The sequence below is a fragment of the Corvus cornix genome, chromosome 5 (assembly GCF_000738735.6).
Source record: "Corvus cornix cornix isolate S_Up_H32 chromosome 5, ASM73873v5, whole genome shotgun sequence".
In the NCBI taxonomy this organism is placed as follows: Eukaryota; Metazoa; Chordata; class Aves; order Passeriformes; family Corvidae; genus Corvus; species Corvus cornix.
Window position 1 is genome coordinate 26,736,345 of NC_046335.1, and position 19,054 is coordinate 26,755,398.

The 19,054-nt window shown below is 39.7% G+C and overlaps 1 protein-coding gene across 4 annotated transcripts in view; it reads right to left on the bottom strand.

Moving 5' to 3' along the window:
* The window catches only part of AKAP6 (A-kinase anchoring protein 6), a 273,048-nt gene that overhangs the window by 160,260 nt on the left and 93,734 nt on the right, over positions 1-19,054 (bottom strand). The window lies entirely within an intron of this gene.

Genomic DNA, 19,054 nt, shown 5'->3' on the forward strand with positions numbered 1-19,054 from the left:
CCTCTATCTATTAAATTATTTCTGCTAATTATTAGTCCATTCAGATAGCTAAAAGCAAACTAAGCATAGAACTTTTAAAGATTCCTGAGTGTCTCAGGACCTCAAATACTCTTCTCCAAAGTTGCCCATGAAATTCGAATTCTAAACAAGATAGAGACAGCAGTCTGAGCAGTAGGTGCACAACTGGGTTACGTAAAGTGCAGTGGTAATAACCCAGGCCAAGCAGAATCACACTTCCTTCAAAATTCATCGTAGAAGAGTCATTTTGGCCCAGCACTGCCAAGAATCAGGGTCCAGCAACCAACACTTGGCTCCTAGGTGAAGCAGCAGTGCTTCTAAACCAAAGCTAGAGTCTGGCAGGAAGCTGTAGTGTATACTGCAGGCATGACAGCACCCACTTCAGCACTCTGAGGAATTAAATTTTTTTATGTGAGTCCCCACAAGACCTCAGGATAAGGAGACTATTGCTATCTATATTCGTGGAATCCACTGTATATCAAACCATTATAAGGAAGAAAACTGTTATTGTGCAGGTTTCATTGTAGGCTATTTTTCAGGACATTCCAGAGAGGGGGAAGAAAGACAAGGAAAGCAACCCAGTGGCTATGGTGACTGAGACAACATGCCCTTATTCTGGGGCAAGTTATGAAGGCAACTACATCTCCCAACAGCAGGCTATCTGCGGACATGGGCAGGGGCAAGGTGTTATCCTTGCTCCATTGCTTACTTTCTTCCAGCTCACAGTGCAGCATAAGAGATGCCAGACTGGCAGAGAAGTGGGAGACGTGAGCTGAGGAGGAGAGGAGCAGGAGGAGTAAAGTCCTTCTTGTCCCTCCAATAAATCTCTGCCTGCATTTTAGCAATGTGCTGTCCTTGAGAGACAAGGTGATATGGTAAGCAAAAAGAAAAAAAAAAAAAAAAGAAAAAAAAGAAAAAAGGCTCTCGCTTGTATATGCATCATGTATTTTACGGAGACAGACACATATAACATCTGCCTGCAGTACTCAATGTCTGTATGCCTTCAAAAGGGTACTTGGAAACACTGAAGGCTTGCAGCAGTATAAAAAGCAACTATTAGCCACGGAGTTACTTCTGCCCTCTCACAAAACGTGCCTGTGTTGTAATGTCTGCTACTTCACGCAGGTGCTCAGACACTCACAAGCGTCCAGCTCCATCAGCCTCGGGTGTCCCCTCGCCGCCCAGGCCAGGTGGGCTTCGGGCCCCAGTGCGGAGCAGGAAAAGCCTGGGGGCTCGTCTGGGGGCCTGGACAAAAAACACAGTCTCCTACAGAATCACGATGAGACACGTCATCTGAGCAAGAAAAGAAAAAAGAAAAAGAAAGAAAAAAAGAAAAAGAAAAAGAAGAAAAAAAAGAGAAAGGAAAAGAGAAGAGAAGAGAAGAGAAGAGAAGAGAAGAGAAGAGAAGAGAAGAGAAAAGAAAAGAAAAGAAAAGAAAAGAAAAGAAAAGAAAAGAAAAGAAAAGAAAAGAAAAGAAAAGAAAAGAAAAAGAAAAAGAAAAGAAAAGAAAAAAAAAAAAAAAAGCTGGAAGCTTCAGTGCCACCTGGCACGTTGGGACCGCGGCGGGGACATGGTGCCCGAGGGAGCCCGCGGCAGGGGGAGCAGCGGCAGCGGCCAGCCCCGGCGGGTTCTCTTCTGCCAGGCTGCACAAATCACAATAATCCTACCATTTTTCAAATGACGGCTATAAAATTTTATTGAAACCATTCACAGGCGCACATCTGTAGCAGCCGAGCGCAGCGGAGCGCGGGCCGCGGGAAGGGCAGGGCGGCACGGGCCGCTCGGGCCGCCGGCTGAGGGAGCGCCGCGCGCCCGCCCGCGCGCCGTGCCTGGGCCCACAGCGCCACCTGCCGGCGCCGGGACAGCACCGCGGGGACACCAGCGCCGGGACAGCACCGCCGGGACAGCACCGCGGGGACAGCACCGCCGGGACACCAGCGCCAGGACACCACCGAAAGGACAGCACCGCCGGGACAGCACAACACCGCCGCGACACCAGCGCCAGGACACCACCGAAAGGACACCCCACTGCGCACACCGGAGCACAAATTATAGACGGTCCGGTTTCAGCTACTAGAGAGCGTTCGAAATAGAAAATTACTTGTATCTCAAATTGTACGTGAGATCAAATCCCAGCAATGCAGGTCCTACTTCATTCGCCCTGAATTAGTGATCGAAACAATGCCCCGGGGTTTTCTTTTTCACAGCAGTGCCCAGGATTCCCATCCTATTTATTTGAATAGCCTGATGCCAGCGGGAAGGGAGGGAGCCGCCTTTATCACCCAGCCGCCAGCCCCGCGGCTCCCCCTGCCTGCGAGGGAGCAGCTCCGGCTCGGGAACTGAGCCCTGTGCAAGGATCCCCGAGCGCAGCGGCGCGGGAGTTACGGGCCCGGCCGGATGCGGAGCGGCCTCTGCTCGTCCCTGGCTCGTTGCCAAGGCGCAGTTACCCAGAGGCTCTGAGGCTGAGGCCAGTGCTCGCCGCCAGCTTTAGCCGAGCTCTGGCACGAGCGAGCCTGCCCGGCGGGCCCGGCTAGGCTGGGCAGCCAAAGGCACGAACAACGCCTCCTGCTTTCCCACACTTAGAGAAGCAGCGGTATCGGTGGTCCATGCAGCCCTGTCATACCTATAGATCCGAGTCTTTAATCCCCTCAAGGCTCACAACACAGAGGAAGTCCAAAACATAACTTATACCTGACTGACGGGGCACTGCCCCTCCGCGGACTGACCAACACGGAGCCATTTCTGTGTTATCAAGATGGCCCAGTTAACTAGAGCACAATTAGTGATGTACGTGTCATCAGGGACACAAACAGGATTAGAACAGTTCCTCTTCTTATCATCTCGAATGTTTCCCAGGATATACATTTTAAATAAAAGGTTTAGACAAAACCAGTTCTAAAAAATAATGCAGAAAATATTGTCTTACAATGCAGAAAATCTATTGTGAGACTCTCACGGAGCTGAAAGTATGGTTTAAAACCAGATTACAAGATAAATTATATTAAAACAAAGGACAAAGCTTAATAGGCAATCCTAAATCCAAATCCAGGAATACTCAGGGAAATAAATAAATTCATAGGATGACAAATTCTAACCAACGCAGGACATTTTTTTTCTCTTCACTTAATAAGATACCCACGAAAACACTTAACATCCCTTTATAGACACTTCTTACCTTTCTGCTTTTTCTAATTAAGACTATGTTTTTCTTTCTCTAGATATGTTTTCTTCATCATTTTCAAGATGGGAAAAAGTTTCAACAGGTATAAACTTCAGTGAAGGTATGCTGATTTTTCCTGTTTAAGGGTCTGATCTAAAGAGTATCACGCTACAATAAAAATACTGTAAAATCTACCCGACTTGTACTTTAGTAGAAATTAACAGGAAGTTAAAATATTGTATCTTCCATCAAAACTTCTTGGAAGTTGAAAACTCATAGCTGGCTACATCGAAGCTAAAAATTACTGTACATTAATTCCTCAGGGAGAATAGAAGGGAACAGAACAGTAAAAAAGACGTACCAGTATAATCCAGTCTCTGCCTTTACACCAGCTGGTTCAGTTTTGCAAATATAATAGTTTTGCACTGTGCTAGCAAGCTAGACAAAAAAAGTTGAGCTCCTACTGCATAAAGTTATTCTTAGTTTACAGTGCTTAGTACAGAAACAAATGTTTCTGTTTGTTATTGGATGATCTGTAGCTGCTTCTGTAGTAAAGTTTGCAGATAATGATAAAGCTATACCCCACATGGGAAATTTTTAAACGTTGACCTTTAAAACCTTCAGCTTTCCATTTTGTTTCATGACAATTTTACAGATTCTCCAAGGGGGAAGAAGAAAGTCCTGATCACACAACCCAGAAAAAAAGCTAGAACAAAAATGGCATAATTTGAAATTTGGCACAAAGTTGGGGGTTTTTGTGGTCTAATTCTATTTTCTCTGGATAGATAAGAATGAAAAAGACAGTTCTAAGTTGGGGGGGGGGGAGAAGCTTAACTCAGTGTGTCTTCTCAATTATCTTATAGAATTAAAATATACTTAATTCAATTGTTCTGTACAACTAAGGAATTAATTAATTAACTGAAATATTAAAAATAAATTTGATGGAATTTAACAAAATATCTTGAGACTTCTTTATTAATGACCAGAATTCTCAAATGTTTTTAATCACAAGAATGAGAATTCACTTGCTGAGTCATGCAAAGAGGGCAGGGATGGATCAGGTCAGAGGCCGAAGGCATGCATGGACATTGGGCTGAGGAAGGATGTGCCTGGAATTGTGCCTGGAATTGTGCCTCCTACCCTACCTTAACCCTCTGTTAAATATAATGGCATATGAAAGATACAGATCTTGTATCGTCCACCTGCTGCACAGGGCGGCAGGGCTCCCTACACCCAGTACAGCTGCACAAAGGATCTTGGTTTAGGCAGCCTGGTTTTTTCTGGTATATGGGATAATGGAGCAGGAAAGCAGCTGCAGTGCCATGCTGCCAGTACAAGAAACCCTGGAGCATGAGGGTGAGGGCTACAGAGGTGGACAGATGAAGAAATCTCACGTGCAATTCATTACATTTGATAGGACTGTGCGTGTTCTGTCTATCCCAAATGTACAGCATAAAAATTGAATACTTTTAATGAACACAGAAATAGGTAGTCTTTGGCAACCAAGCAGTTTGTACCTAACTTCATCACTTTTTCCTGTTTGATGGTCTGTGTTTAGATATTCCTCCCTAATCATGATGGCTGTTCAGCACACCTCACTGCTCATTACCCGCACTCCATTACCGCCTCTTGGCATGGACCAGGATTTCCTCACTCCCTATATTTCTCCAGCTTCCACAGTCCCCCTCCTATGCTTTCCTATTGAATTTCAGAAGCTCACCCCATCTCTGGCCAAAGACCATCCATCCTCTTTTAGAAATATATATCCATTAACTTTCCACTTCCTAGTTTGCAGTAACAGACCCAACGATGATGTTACTGCCATCAAATAAGTCAATCAAGCAGGTTTTGGTATCTGCTGGTCATAGCTATGCTCCTGGACTTGGTTGCACAGCCAATGCACATGGTCTAAACAGAGAAAGTAGAGCCCAGGAGAAATATTATAGGCTGCCTATAATAAAATAGTAAAATAACACGGAGTTGACCAACTAAAAAACTTCTGATAACTAGAAAGCTACTGATAACATAAGTGCTTATGAGACTATAGAAAGGCTCTTTGCATATTTGCATGTTTGTCAGGGGTGTTGCTCAGACATTTTCTCATTGGGTTGCAATTTTCTGAGCAGCACACAACTAAGACCTCCCAGAAAAGCTTTTGCTATCACAGTCATGAAAAAAATGTGTTGGCTATTAAGTGAGTCACTTAAAACTATGCACGAATGCCTCACAGCTAGGTTAACACCACTTCTTGCACTAGAACTTTTAAAGTTTCCTAGCTTCATTTCAGTGGTTTAATTTTACTTTTACATTACAAGCTCTCTCTTTTTTTTTTTTTTGGTCAGATAGGAAAGTAAACAGTTCTGGTGTTCAATAATTTTAGCACTTCAAATGATCTCATTTAGACTTTGAAGTTCAGCTTTCATTAATTGAATGGAATGGGAAAAGAGGAAGTTTCTATCTCAGCTGCAGCTATCACTTTACAAGTCCGGCTTTTATTAGACCACATTTAGAATGGAAGTAAACCAAAGCCCAGTTCTGTAGTTTTGAGCTTTACTCCAAAAGCACATTTAGAGTTACCAAAAACTAGAATTTAGAAACATACAATTTTTTTTAAATTGTGGTTGATACACTAAAAGCCGCAGCATCTTAGATGGTTTTAGTAGATTTTTGATATGGGATTCCTTTAGATGGGGAATTTGGATATACGTACTTAAGGAAGTGCGTATACCAAAATTAATTTTGCAAAATTATGCCATGAAAGAGAGAAAGCAACTGCAGCCACCTAGCACCATTATGAAAAGTATTGTGGTACTCATCCTAGATCAAATTTTGGGTTTCCATTTTAAGGAAAGAAAATCCCATATTTATTGTGCATATGTCGCACAGGTAGCAAATTTATTTCATCTTTTTGGCTTGTAATTTTAAGCTATACAGTTTTAACACCACTCAATTTATTAGTCTTACATTTTCATTTTACATGTATGCTGGCTTATACTTAAGACACTTCTGGTCCTTGCATTTCTAAAAGTACAAAGACCTTCTAATGACCTAAAGTAAGATTAAAATCAGAATTAAAGCAATGCACCAAACCATTAAATGCAAACATACTAAAATTATCTGCCATGATAGCTAAGTGTGATGGTGGAAGGTCTACTCTGTTCCACAAGCCTCAGTGTGGAAGCACCAGACAGCAGTGCTTATTAAATCACTACCCCAGACCTTTTTTCTCTCTCTACCTTCCCTTTTATTGCACAAAGGGAGTTCTCTTCTTAAAAGAATTGGTTATGAGGCTGTGTGCTTAAAAATGAATGCCCAATTTTGTTGCAAGCAGACAGTGTTGTAAAGTTTGTTCCCAATTTACAAAAAGACTGAGCTCACAGAGGTGTCTGTGTACAAGGATGGGCTGGCTCTTAGGGCACTTCTATCACAGAATACATTAAGAAAACCCTTTGTCTAACCACAAAAGGACTTGCATATTAGTCTCAGGAGGAACACATTCCTGCCCATGGACTTTATTTTCAAAAGGATAAAAGTGCACTTTCTTCATAGGCAAAGGTAAGTCAAAGAAAGCCAGGTACTCAAGAGGATGAGGCTGCAACAAACTGCCACGGTCAATTTAATTTGAGGTAGAGCCAGAGGCAACAATAAAACCATTAGCAATACAGATGTTAGGGATCCCCAAGGAATCAAGATGCCACAATGGAAAATATTCTTTGTGTGATATTGTCAAGATTCTGTGACAGGCAGTGACCTCACAGAAACATACAACTGACCAAACACATCAGTAGGATGGAAATACTTAACATGCAGTTCAGGATATATTCACAAACTATTCAGAAATAGAACTTGGTGGCTTTCTCCTAAAGTGCCACATTTACTCAATAACCCCAGTTTATGAGAATGTGTGCCTTAAATGCTCCCTCCAAACTGGTAAAAGATAAAGATCAAATACTTATCTTAGTGGACATCCATGTAAAGACAAAACAAATTCTACTATGTACTGTCTAGTTAAGAATTTTAAAGACTGTTGAATTATACAAATCTTTCATGAGTGCCTCCTCTAGGCTTTGTGCCCAACTATCACACACAGAAATTATTATTAAATGCATTTTCCCTAATGGGCATCTATTGAATTGGCCATGAATTATATGGTTATGGAACTTTCTGTTCCATAATCGCAAGATGGTCACTGGCTCATTATTTTTCCTGGTTTAGAGTCCAAGCTATTTTTCCATACTGTATTCTTACTAGAGCAGGAATAGCAAAAAAGATTTTTAATTTCTCAGTTTCCTAAAGCCTTCTAGGTAAAAGAGCCAGAACCATAAAGATAGAATTTGCTTTAAAAGCATGAAAAGTGAAGAGAAACATGTGAACTGTTACTTTTTAACCCATTATAAAGGGCTATATTTGAAGACAGTGCATCCAATTGTGCAATAGAAAGTTCACTGCCCCAATGGGATTATTGACTTTGTTTCTGCTTCTAGACAAAGAGCAGGTTATGCTAACCTGAATATTAAAAATAATTCCTTAATGTATCTCTGTAGATACTTAAACTTTTCCATGATGCTACAAACATAATTCTTTCTTTACTGTATACTTTGTCTTACCTTTGGCTCAAGGTGAAGATCTACTCTCCCTTTAAAGTACTATCACAAGGCCTTTACTGCTGTTTGAAACTTGCAAGATCTAAAAAAGGGATCTTCTAAGTACCAGCAGATTCACTGTGGAGCAAAGATAAATACGGGAAAACTAAGCCAAATGCTTCCTGAACCCTGTTCCTGAGATGTATATTCTTAGATTAGCAGAGAAACTTCCAACACCGCTGGTAACATTTCCCCTGGCCTTTTGAAGGATCAGTGAACACCCAGAAACACAGAAACAAAATCCATGGGCTGGAAAGACAATGCTGGGGAGAACCATGTAGCCCTGAGGCCAAGAGAGCTGTGCATAGGAATACAATACAGCAGCAGAGGAAAAGCCAGTGTCATTGTGACTTTGAATGGGTTGAAGAGCAGGGGGGACTGGCAGAGAGAAGGAAGCAGAAGGACAAGAACTTCTGATTCTTCTGCCATTTAAGGAATCCTCTGGTATAAAATGAACAGCAGTATGGGCTGGTTGTAAACCTCCAGAGATGCCATCTGCTCTGATGGCAACAGCTGCTGGCCTCTCCTCATGCTGACGTGGCCATGCATCTCACCTGAGATGTAATGCTCTGGAACAGAGCCAGACAATGTTTTAGGCTTCCTACACTCATTAAGGTGAGGATTGAGGACAGGCTGAGAAAATATGGGTGCAGTACCTAAAAAGCAGTGTGAGGTTCAAAGAACTCCCAGGGACTGAGTAAGTAAATGAGCACATCCTTCTTGGTGTGGAAAAATCTTACATATGCATTCACATCCTGAATGACAGACAGTAATTCTGCTTATCTGCCTCCTAAGTTATCATGCCCACTACTTTGACTCCCAGCTATTTTCAAGGTGGGGCAGTGGGCATGAGCCCTCTGGTGGACGCAGCGAGTGCCGCCTGCCAGCGCCGCTGAGCCGCCGGGATGAGTGGGAGGGACACCGATCAAAACCCATCCCTGTCCACAGGCAAGCTTCACCCCCACTGGCTTATGCAGGCACACAGGTATCGGCTAAAGAAGCAAATGCTTTCCACTGTTCTAATCAGTCACGGCTTTTATCAGAAAACCTCTACACTGTGAATCTGTATTAAAATATTTCTAGCACTCAACTCGTTCAGCATTCTGAGTCTGGCTGAATTGTTGGGGTTGACTGGAAAAAGGCTCCTGAGGAAACAGTATTGAAACTATGGAGTGGATAGTACAAGCAGCAGAAAGGAGAAACACATGAGTTGAAGGATAACAAGAGCCCTGAAAATGAGACAGAAATAGAATAAACAGAATATAAGGAAATGAGGCATATGCAGGGAGGAAAATGGAGGAGGAGGAAATAAAAGGAAAAGGAAAGATAGGTATTTAGAGTTAGTTTAAACAAAAAAGTGTGACATTCTTTGGGCCTTAGGCAATAAAACAGGCAGGCAGAAGCTCTGAGAGTTAAAAGTGGAACAGTCAGAAACCATGATATTGAGTGATCTGAGTAATGTACAAACTTCTGAAGGATCATACAAGTCTGGTCTTCAAAGTTCATCATACTACCAGGATTGACATATAATTTCTGAAAATATATTTATTTACAAAGAGCAATGTCTTTTATTGGTCATGTCTTACAGAAACTCTCACTGCTCTTAACTTTTTTCTGAGTGATTTCTTTTCTATATAAAATTCAGGAGGTCTAAGCAGCAGCCAGGAAACAAAGATGCCAAAACATCTTCTAATACAGGATAAGTATTCACTTATGTATCACAGTCTCAAATACACCAAACTAAAGCCTTTTTAGCTTATACTTTCATGTGACCCTGTCTAAGTCAAAGACTTACCATATCTAGAGTTCAGCTAAGACACGTAAATGTTTTTAGGTTATGTATTCCTGCTTCACTCAGTAAACCAGGGAGCAAGAATGTTTCCAGAAATTTGTAGCCAAGGATGTATCAAGAAAAGGACAAGAACAGCAAATAAATCTGCCTGAGCCAAGAAAGATGATGCCAGTAATTCCCAGAAAAGGGGGACTTTTCTGCAGCAGCAGCGGGAAGGAGTGTCTGGATTTAGAAGGCACCATGAGAACAGCACAGGAGAGGGGCCTGTCTTTGGTAAAAATGCCAGACACCAAAATGAGCTGTTATGTACTGTATAAAGGATAGTGGCACAAAGCTGCAGTAAATTCACATCAACTTCACAGTCCCAAATTCCCTTTTTTTTTTTTTTTTTGCGCACTCTAAACTGGAATAGAAAATGTAGAAGTTAGTTCAGGACCTCTTGTTCATAAGTAAAAATTTATTACTTATTCTACAGGTAAACCTAAAATCAAGTCTCCTGATGAGCACTGTTCTCTTTCTTTCAATTTGAAATGTTTGTTATTCAGCAACTTTAAACCAAACTCTAAGGATAATGGAAGTCTCTAATTGGGATCTTAATTTTCAGCAAATTTGGGACTTAGTCCGATGCGCTTTGTCTAAAAGTGCTGCCAATATAACTGTGGATGTTGAAGCAACTTACAGTGATGTAAGGGTATTTGGAAGTACTGCATTTCCTCTTCATGTAATTATTTTAAATGTTGTGTTGACAACATAATTTATTTTCAGATTTTTTTTACAGCTAATGTATGTATTGATTATGAGATGAACTGCATCCAAAAGACAAACTAATCTCCATTTACAATTTTTTCCATATTATGGCCTTTGTAACGGCTTAATATAAAGCTTTATTCTGCTCTGAAAAATAAGCAGTTATGGGTGACCATCATTCCTTGGTTTGCATACCCTGAGTGTTTGAGCTTCAGAGGGTGGACTGGGGTAGGACGCCCTTGTGCAGCTGCTATTTCCAGCTGATGGTCAGCTGCTACCTTGTGCCATGTGCTGGGCACTGGAGAACACTCAGTTTGAGCCATGCTGGCACCTCCTCTAACTGGTCCCAACATTTCTTTACTCTTTGATCCCATAGTTGCTAGAAATGAACCTCATTCCCCAAGCATTTAATTCCTCGAAAGGTACACATGATATACACATACCATGGTTGCTCCCGTAGCCTGAAGTCTGAGTGGAATGATGTCAATTAAACAATGCTTTGTGAAGTTCCAAAATGCTACATTTTCCCAAACAAAGAATAAATCACATAAAAGAATGAAATTAGCCACATTTTATACCCTTAAACCATAGCACAAAATTAACTCCATGGGATTTTCAGTGCCTTTTGAATAAAAGTTATGCTCATTATTTTTACATAAAATTTTCAGTAAGTTAGCCAGTAAGTGATAGAAAAAGAAAGAAAGCCACTATATTCTTGACCTGATGGTCACAAAGGGCACACACTGTTTATTTAAATAATATAACTCTAGTTCTCTATTTCAAAATTAAATTTGTTGAGCTAAAATACATAGCAAAAAAGTTATTGGAGACTACATTAGAGCCAAAATGCTACTAACAAGGGGGAAATTTTCTAGCTTATGATTTATTTATTCTCCGAATTTCTAACAACCACGTTTGTCAAGTTGCGCGGAGCTCATTCATTTCAGAAGGAAATAAAATAGCTGTAAAACAACTGCAGTAACCAGTTAAAGCCTCAAGAGGGCAATATATCACCATGTCTGAAAGTTTTCGAAAAGGAAGGAAAAAATCACTTTTTACTAAAATAGAACAGATGCTGTTTGCTTGTGGGCAAGTGCTAAATATACTGACCTCTGCTGCATCACTGACATGACTTAAGATATAATGACCACCATCCCCCCTCAAAATCAGAAAGTTTAATTCAGCATTTCCTATTTTTCAAGGCTAATTGGTTAGAAGAGGTTAAGTCTGTCACCTCACAAGAGATATTGTAATTCTTTGACCCATGAACTTGTTTTGCAGTTAATATTTCTGAATTTAAAAATAGGGAAATGGTGATTGCCACTCTTTGCTAAATATGGCAACAGTGAGGAGAGATTAAGATTCACCACCTCTTCTCTTTACTCCATTATTATTCCTCTAGTTCCCTCATTTAGCCTCCTGTTATGCACTCGGTTCCTGTTCACCTGCAGTCTCCAAAGAAATCCTGTCACTATTAGTTCCTCCATTAACTGCTTTTCATTTGCTTCCTAATTCATCAACTTTCCATTTTAGATAGCTTCTTTTTTTAGCGGTCTCTAGGGGGCCTTCCTTTACACCCTCTTTAGGCCCTAATTCTGACCATTTTTTATCCCCAGATTTTGATATATTTACAAAACAAAATTAAAAAACAATCTCAGGTCTTGTTTCCTTTTGTGTTCTTTATTTTTAATTGCAGAAGCTTTGCTGGTTTTAACGCATTCATTATATTTTTTTCCTGGTTTTCTCTACCTCTACAAAGCTGTAAGAGATTTGCACTACAATACATGACCCTAGTTTGGACTTACTTGAGATGTTTTTAGGTTAGGTGCTATAGTTCTCTTGCACCTACTGGTGCAGCAGATGATTTTAAATTACCCTGTGTGTCTTTGGTCTTACTTAGCTCACTGAGGAAACATTCTTGTAGTCACATGCTGGCATCAGCAGAGAAAAAGGACTTAGTAATATTAAGTTACTGTGACTTGAACGTCTACACTGTCTACTACCAAAAATCTGTCTGCTTGGTAGTTCTCCAGTGTCAGCCTGGAAAGACTCCAAACACTGGCCAAAGGAAACCAGAAGCAAATTTGGCTCTCGCTTGGGAAAACCTTACTTGACCTGAACGTGACTCAGTGATCAAAATAAGTCATTACTAACAATTTAGGAAAATTCAGATACAACTCCAGTTTGATACACGAAGGATGTCTCAGCTGTTTGTGAGGTTTATCATCTCTTCTCCAAATCCTGAAGCAAAGGCAAGAAAATAGGGTTTTTGCCTTTTTGGTTACTTTCAAAATAAATAAAGAAAACCTGCATAAGCAGACAGACAGTCTGAAACAAGCCTCTGAGAGACAGTTTCCTGACCATATTTACCACAAATTATATTCACTCTGATGCCTAATGATGACAACTGTGATTTGAGAGTCAACATGATTTAATGGTTCATTCCTGATCATAAGATACTGGAAAGGATGAAGGAAAGAAAAGTAGTTGCTGTCAAAATATATAAAGACACACAAGATGAAAAAGATATAAAGAGACTTTGAGAAGTTATGCAATAATCTTATATAAGTGGATTTGATCTTTCCTCTCAGGTTAATCCTCTCAAGACCCTTGCTCATTTGTCTTCCTGTGACTCATCTCTAGCATGTACACATTTTAAGGCAATGATGTGTTAACAGTAGATAGACTGGAATTTGATTTAGGTGGAAATTAGTAGCAATGTATTATTTAAAAAATTAAATATTTAGAATAGAGCATGGTGATTTTGGTATACTGTATCTTTCTGGAATATCCTGTACTTCCTCACAGAAGATACATAAAACATGAATAGCCCAGAGACTAAGTATATTATGTAACAGAACAGCTAGACCTTAAAACATTGTGAAAGGCATACCCCTATGAATGTAAAAAGCAGTGAGCATTCTCTCTCATCCCTTTGTATTTACCATATTTAAGGGAATATTAGTAGCCATAATTTCAAATGTAATAGTTTTCTGTTTAATAATGGAGGCACTTCAAGGAGCCATAAGATCAATACAGTAAGTAATTAACAGGACAGAGCTGAAGTTATCTCAAACTCTTCATAATGAACCAAACTTCTCCCCAGCACCTGTACCTATAAGACAGCAGTTACAGATGATTCAGTCCTAAATAACAGAAGATTCTTCTTAAACCACCACACTCACACTGAGGTAAATTCCCAATAGCAATTTGACTCTATCTGTGTTCTGAAAGCTCCCAAACCTACTTCAGTGGTTTCTGAGTGTCTTTCTCTACCTTCAGGAGAAAACTGAATGCACCAAACAATTACAGACAATAGAGTGTCTCCACACTAATACAAACAGGTATATCATAAGATCACCCTGAAGTCACCAGTGATTCGTCGTCCAAAAACAGCTGCATCCCTGTTGAGCCTGGAGCCTCTGTTGGCTATCCAGGTAAGTTACCTGGCATCCACTGTGCACCTTCCTGCCTATCCTTAGCTACAATGAGAGCAAGAAGTCCACCTCTTGTGGTCTTACTGTTCCCTCTCTCCACCTTCAAGTCTTTTACACCCCTTAGCCTGTTAGCAGAGATCCAGAGATCCTCTAGCAATATCAAGAAATTTCCAGTTATAAAAAAATAACATGGATGGCTCTGGTTCCAGCCTGTGTCTAGGCTGTGGTACAGATGATTAAGACATGACTCTAGGTCATAAAGCCAGTGGTCACGTAAAGCTGATCTGAGTGACTGCATAAGAATGGAAGTGGATGGATCACAGAAACATTTATGCAAAAGCAGCTGCTCCTTGGTTCATTTAAGCTGTTTGTAGCTTAAATGCCCTGTGGCATCTAACTATGTACACAAAAGGACAGAATTATGAGACTTTTTGCAGCCAAAGGTCTCACATCAGATGTGAGCCAAACATTGGATGTAGGCATATCCCCTACCACCAGTTCTTAATACTAGTAAAGACGTACCCTCAAATCATTGCTACTAAAATTATTTGGGAGCAAATTTCTTTCTATTTCTTTCTCTTCCTCTGTCTTCCCCTCCCGTCCTTTCCCCCCAGCACAAATTATTTGGAATGACTTGCCAAATCCTGAATATAAAAAATCCCTGATCTAAAACTACTCACTACCAAATCATTCTGAGGTCTTTACATTGGAAACTCAAACCATTCTGAACAAGCATATGCTTCACAATAGATGTGTTTCATTAAGCAAGCATAATTCCTGCAGTCAGTTAGAGATGTAATAATTCAGAATTTGCACAGCTTAGATGGAAGTTGCCACTTTTTGCAAAAATTGCTGATTACAAACTTGCTCAAACTATTTCTGGTAAAGCAAATGCCAAAGAAAAGTGAATGTACTTGGAGGAGCTGTTTAAAATTCAAGCAAACTGTTAGGAACTGTTTTGGAGGAACAGAGGGCTCACTGTATTTCAATATAATTTTCTAGTAAAGCTCTATTTGTCTGCCTGAAAGTGAGAGTTCCATATGTATGCTACGTTATTGCTTAATAATGGTTTGACCAGCTTGAAAGCTGAGGCATGGGCTTTTGAAGCAAGGGAGTATCATCAGACTCAAAACAGCAAAGCACAAACTTGTGTCTCAGTACAAAATGTGAAATGACATTTTCAATTATGCTGGACCAAGCAGCAAGACTGCTGAGAAAACTGCAGAGCTGCCAAGGAATTTCTGGATCTGATACCTCTTTCACTTACTGGTTTTTTTATAAACTGGTCATCAACCAAAGCAGTATTTCAATCTAAATTGTATGAAGCAGTGTAAGTAAGATTCAGAAATGAACAGATTTTGGCAAGCACACTGTTAGGAAAATGAAGAAATCCACTTATTTTAAGAGAGCAAATATTAGAAGCACTAAGTTATTGAAAGTAAGAGGGGTAAGGGGAGCACTACAACACTTTAAAAATCCTTTCTCTGGTAATCCAAAAAAGCCAGTTCTGTGCCCTGTTGATTATGTTTGATTTTTACACCTGTTCTGACATCACTGATTTCGGTTCCATGTTTTTCTTTGTTACCAAGCTTCATCAGAGTTATCAGTTCCTATTAGTTTTTCACTACTGTAGCTCCACAGCTCAAACTGCATTTGACCTCTGTGCAAGCTTTTCCCCCTAATGATGAAAATCACCCCCAAACACAAGTAAACTTCTCCTAAAGCAATCCAGCTTCAACCTTAGCTGTACTGGTGTGTTTTCAGTCCATTCTCTGTCCAGAAGCAACTCTGTCCCCTTTCAATCAAATCAAATTATTTCCCCTTTGTGTCAGCTCTCCAACTATTTTCTAGCAAACTGGCTCTCCACTACTCAAATGGACTTCCAGACACATCTCCAACACAAATTTGCTCTAACAAGTCCATTAAGCCCTTGCAGAAGTTTATCATTTAGTTACTTTTTCTGACTATTCTCTAAAAATGAAGATCTTTCCCATCCCAACAGACCTGCTATTTGTCACAGTAACAAGTTTAGATATGATATTGCAGTCTCCTCTGCAGGCTGCACTGATCCTTAGTTCCTTTTTAACAGGAAAGTTATTCCCATGACTCCAATTTAAAACAGGGGTCTTGGATCTCTGCCCTACTAGGGCATCCTAGGTTCAGCTGGGATAAATGGTTGCAGAAGGGTGAGGGGTTGCCTGCCAGGGTCCTGGAAAGCAGTAAAATTTTTATCCATGTCTTTGCTGTAGGATCCCTGGGGCATGCTGTAACTGACAGCTGAAAAACTTGTAGAGCAGCATTATTTTATCTCCTTATCACATCAAGAAGGTGGGTAACCAAGTCTGACTGGCCTACCCAAACAAAATATAGAGCCAGTGGAGTTCAGGGCAAATTTATGAAATGTGATGAACTGAAAATATGGGATCAATAGATATCAAATTTCTTCTTGCAGAGGAAATTCAGCGGCCTTTTGCAGAAATGGAGCCTGTGATGAAATAAGCTATAAATCTATGTAACAACAACAAAAAAAAATCAGCAATTTCCTCCATACGATTAACCCTGAAGCCTACAAAACAAACACATCTCTTGCAAATGGTTACATTTTTAACCTTTGTGATAGTGTCCTCAAAAAAAACAAGTAGATGGAATTATCAATGACCACAGATTACAGCACAAGGATATCAGTATAGTCAATCTAGTATCAGTTTCTAGAGAGAGAGATAAAACTACCTGAACAATGTTACTTTATTGTTATTGTATTTTATTCACATAAAATGATTGAAAATGCATTGCCATTAGGTCAGTCTGAGATCATTTTCTGCTCCAAATTTTTCCGTTTGCACATAAAAAAGGGGGAAAAAACCCAATTATTAATATGATTTTAAGGAAAACTTAGCTTTCTTTCAGAAAGCAAACCTTGAAGCATTCTGAAACCGATACTCTGTCATCCTAGTATTACATGTGAGAAGTGGCAATCAGCCAAAGTCTTATAGTGAAGAACTCTATTGGCGTTATCTGTGAGAATGCTGCTGTTATATCTGTTCCCTTTTCAGCTAGTGTAACAGGAAATATAGAGCTTAATCTGCATTCTAAAAATTCATTTGGGGTAGCTCCTAAAAGCTGAACTAAAACGGTGAGAGGAACTTTCATAATTTGGGATCACTCATTTTCATATTTCACTCCAAAAAGTAATTTCTGAAACATAAAAGAAACAGCCACATAAATTGTTTTGCACCCCAGAGTGAAGGTGCCCATTACTAAGGATACAAGAAGCATGTGCCAAAGGGTTACCTGCAGTGCAAGACAAAATATGACAAGATTATGCAATATTTATTGCAAAGGAAAAAACTGGCCCTATGTAGCAGCAAATGGGGCAGTTGAGCAGAATTCTATCTGTAGACAGACAGGAAGATTAACAGGATGATAATGCCCATGAAGGGAGATCTGCATAATCTGCAAGTACGAAAAATAACAATTTATCAGTTTCTGCCCATGACTATCATTCCTATAACTAAGAAATTAATAAAATTTCCAATAAGTACTTTAGCATATGTTCAACAAATTGCTTTCTATCAAGATATCACCAGATTTATACAAATTCAAATTTATTCCCGTAATAATCATAATAAAATACCAAAATTTCCTTTTTATTCCTATTACCGAGCTAAAACATGACTTTCAATGATTTTGAGGCTGCCAGTTTTTTCTAAGGTGTCGTGATCCCAAAATGAAAGACTAAGTTATTTTAGTTTTGTTTACAATCTTAATAAATAAAATACATCATGCTAGACATCTACACCAGTGTAACTGGATTACAAATGGGAATAAGCGTGCTTCTTCTGTACTTAAAATGAAGTTCACCTTTCAGATCTGACTTCTTCAGCACAAAACTGCTTCTAGCAAAAGCAGTATTGAATTATTGCTAAGACATGTATTCGTGAAATTAAGAAACTACTTTTCGAGTGGGATACATCTTCTTGGATAACAGAATTAATGCAATTGCCAATTTAAAATAATTGAAAAAAGCAATGGCACATTTTTGATTCTTGTCTTAGGGAATTATGAAACAGGAGATATAGAAAAAGAAAGAACTTAATCGTGACACAGGTACAGTATTTTTACTTAGGTTCATTTTTGTTCACAATATTTCATAGCATCACCTAAGAGAGGAATTTTCTCTTTTCTTATTACTTATGTCAAATTAAAGTATCTCAGCAAGGCATCATGCTGTCACTGAGGCAGGATTTACCTTGGTTAGAGCTTTTGAAAAAGTGACAAATTGGTTTTTAACTAGTCTTACAAGCAGAAGATTTAATAACTAGCAACAATAGAAAAACTTGGGTAAATAAGCAGCTTGGGAAAAACTTATATTTCTTTAAAGTAGCATAATTTTTCTTAAGTATTTAAAACATTTTCACCTGATTATTTTTATTCACTATTCAGGAAGCATATTTAGTGAAATATGAAGCTTACTTATGTGCTGCTTTTGAGTGCATGGGATACTGAGCTCTCTCTCTCTCTCTTTTCCTAGCAGTCCTCCTTGCATCTGCTCTTCTTTCTGTTTAAAGGTCTTCTTTTACTATGAGCCAAACATACTTCATAAGATTATTTTCAAACTCCACATTAACATTTTCCAAACATTTACCACAACCAGGAACACTGAGAAATTGTAGAAGGAGCAGTGTCAGCAGCAGTAAAGTTCCTCAAGGACAAGAGCAGCACCTGGAGTGACTACCTAGAAGGGTTTACTCTGGCCACAGAACAGCTAACTACTTTTACCAGCTGTCACAAGCTCAATCCACTCTACAGAGGAGGTGAGGAAAGGGTGGGTATGGAGAAGAAGAGAGTGTTTACAGCTGCAGCCAGTTGTTACAGCTGATTCTTACTCCTCCATTCTGGTAGGACTGAACTGCAGCTGCGAGGAATCACACAAAGACAGATAGACCCTCAAAAGAGAATTACCTTTTTAAAAGTTTGATAAAAATAAATATGATGATTTGAGAGTATGATACAAAAAGTTTCTCTGCCACCTGTTTCTTGCCAAAAGAAGTCAGCATCAAGTGGAAGGCACTGGTCCCTAGACACTCAACAATTCCATTCTTAAACAGGCTCTTGTAGTGTCATTTGAAAGACAGCATCTTATGTATTCACAAGCAGCTTTGATGGGCTTTGTTGCTTTCACAGAATGAAGAGCCTTGTATCTGCCAGCTTCAGATGGACTAATTTTCAGCACTACACAAACTTAAAGACAGAAACA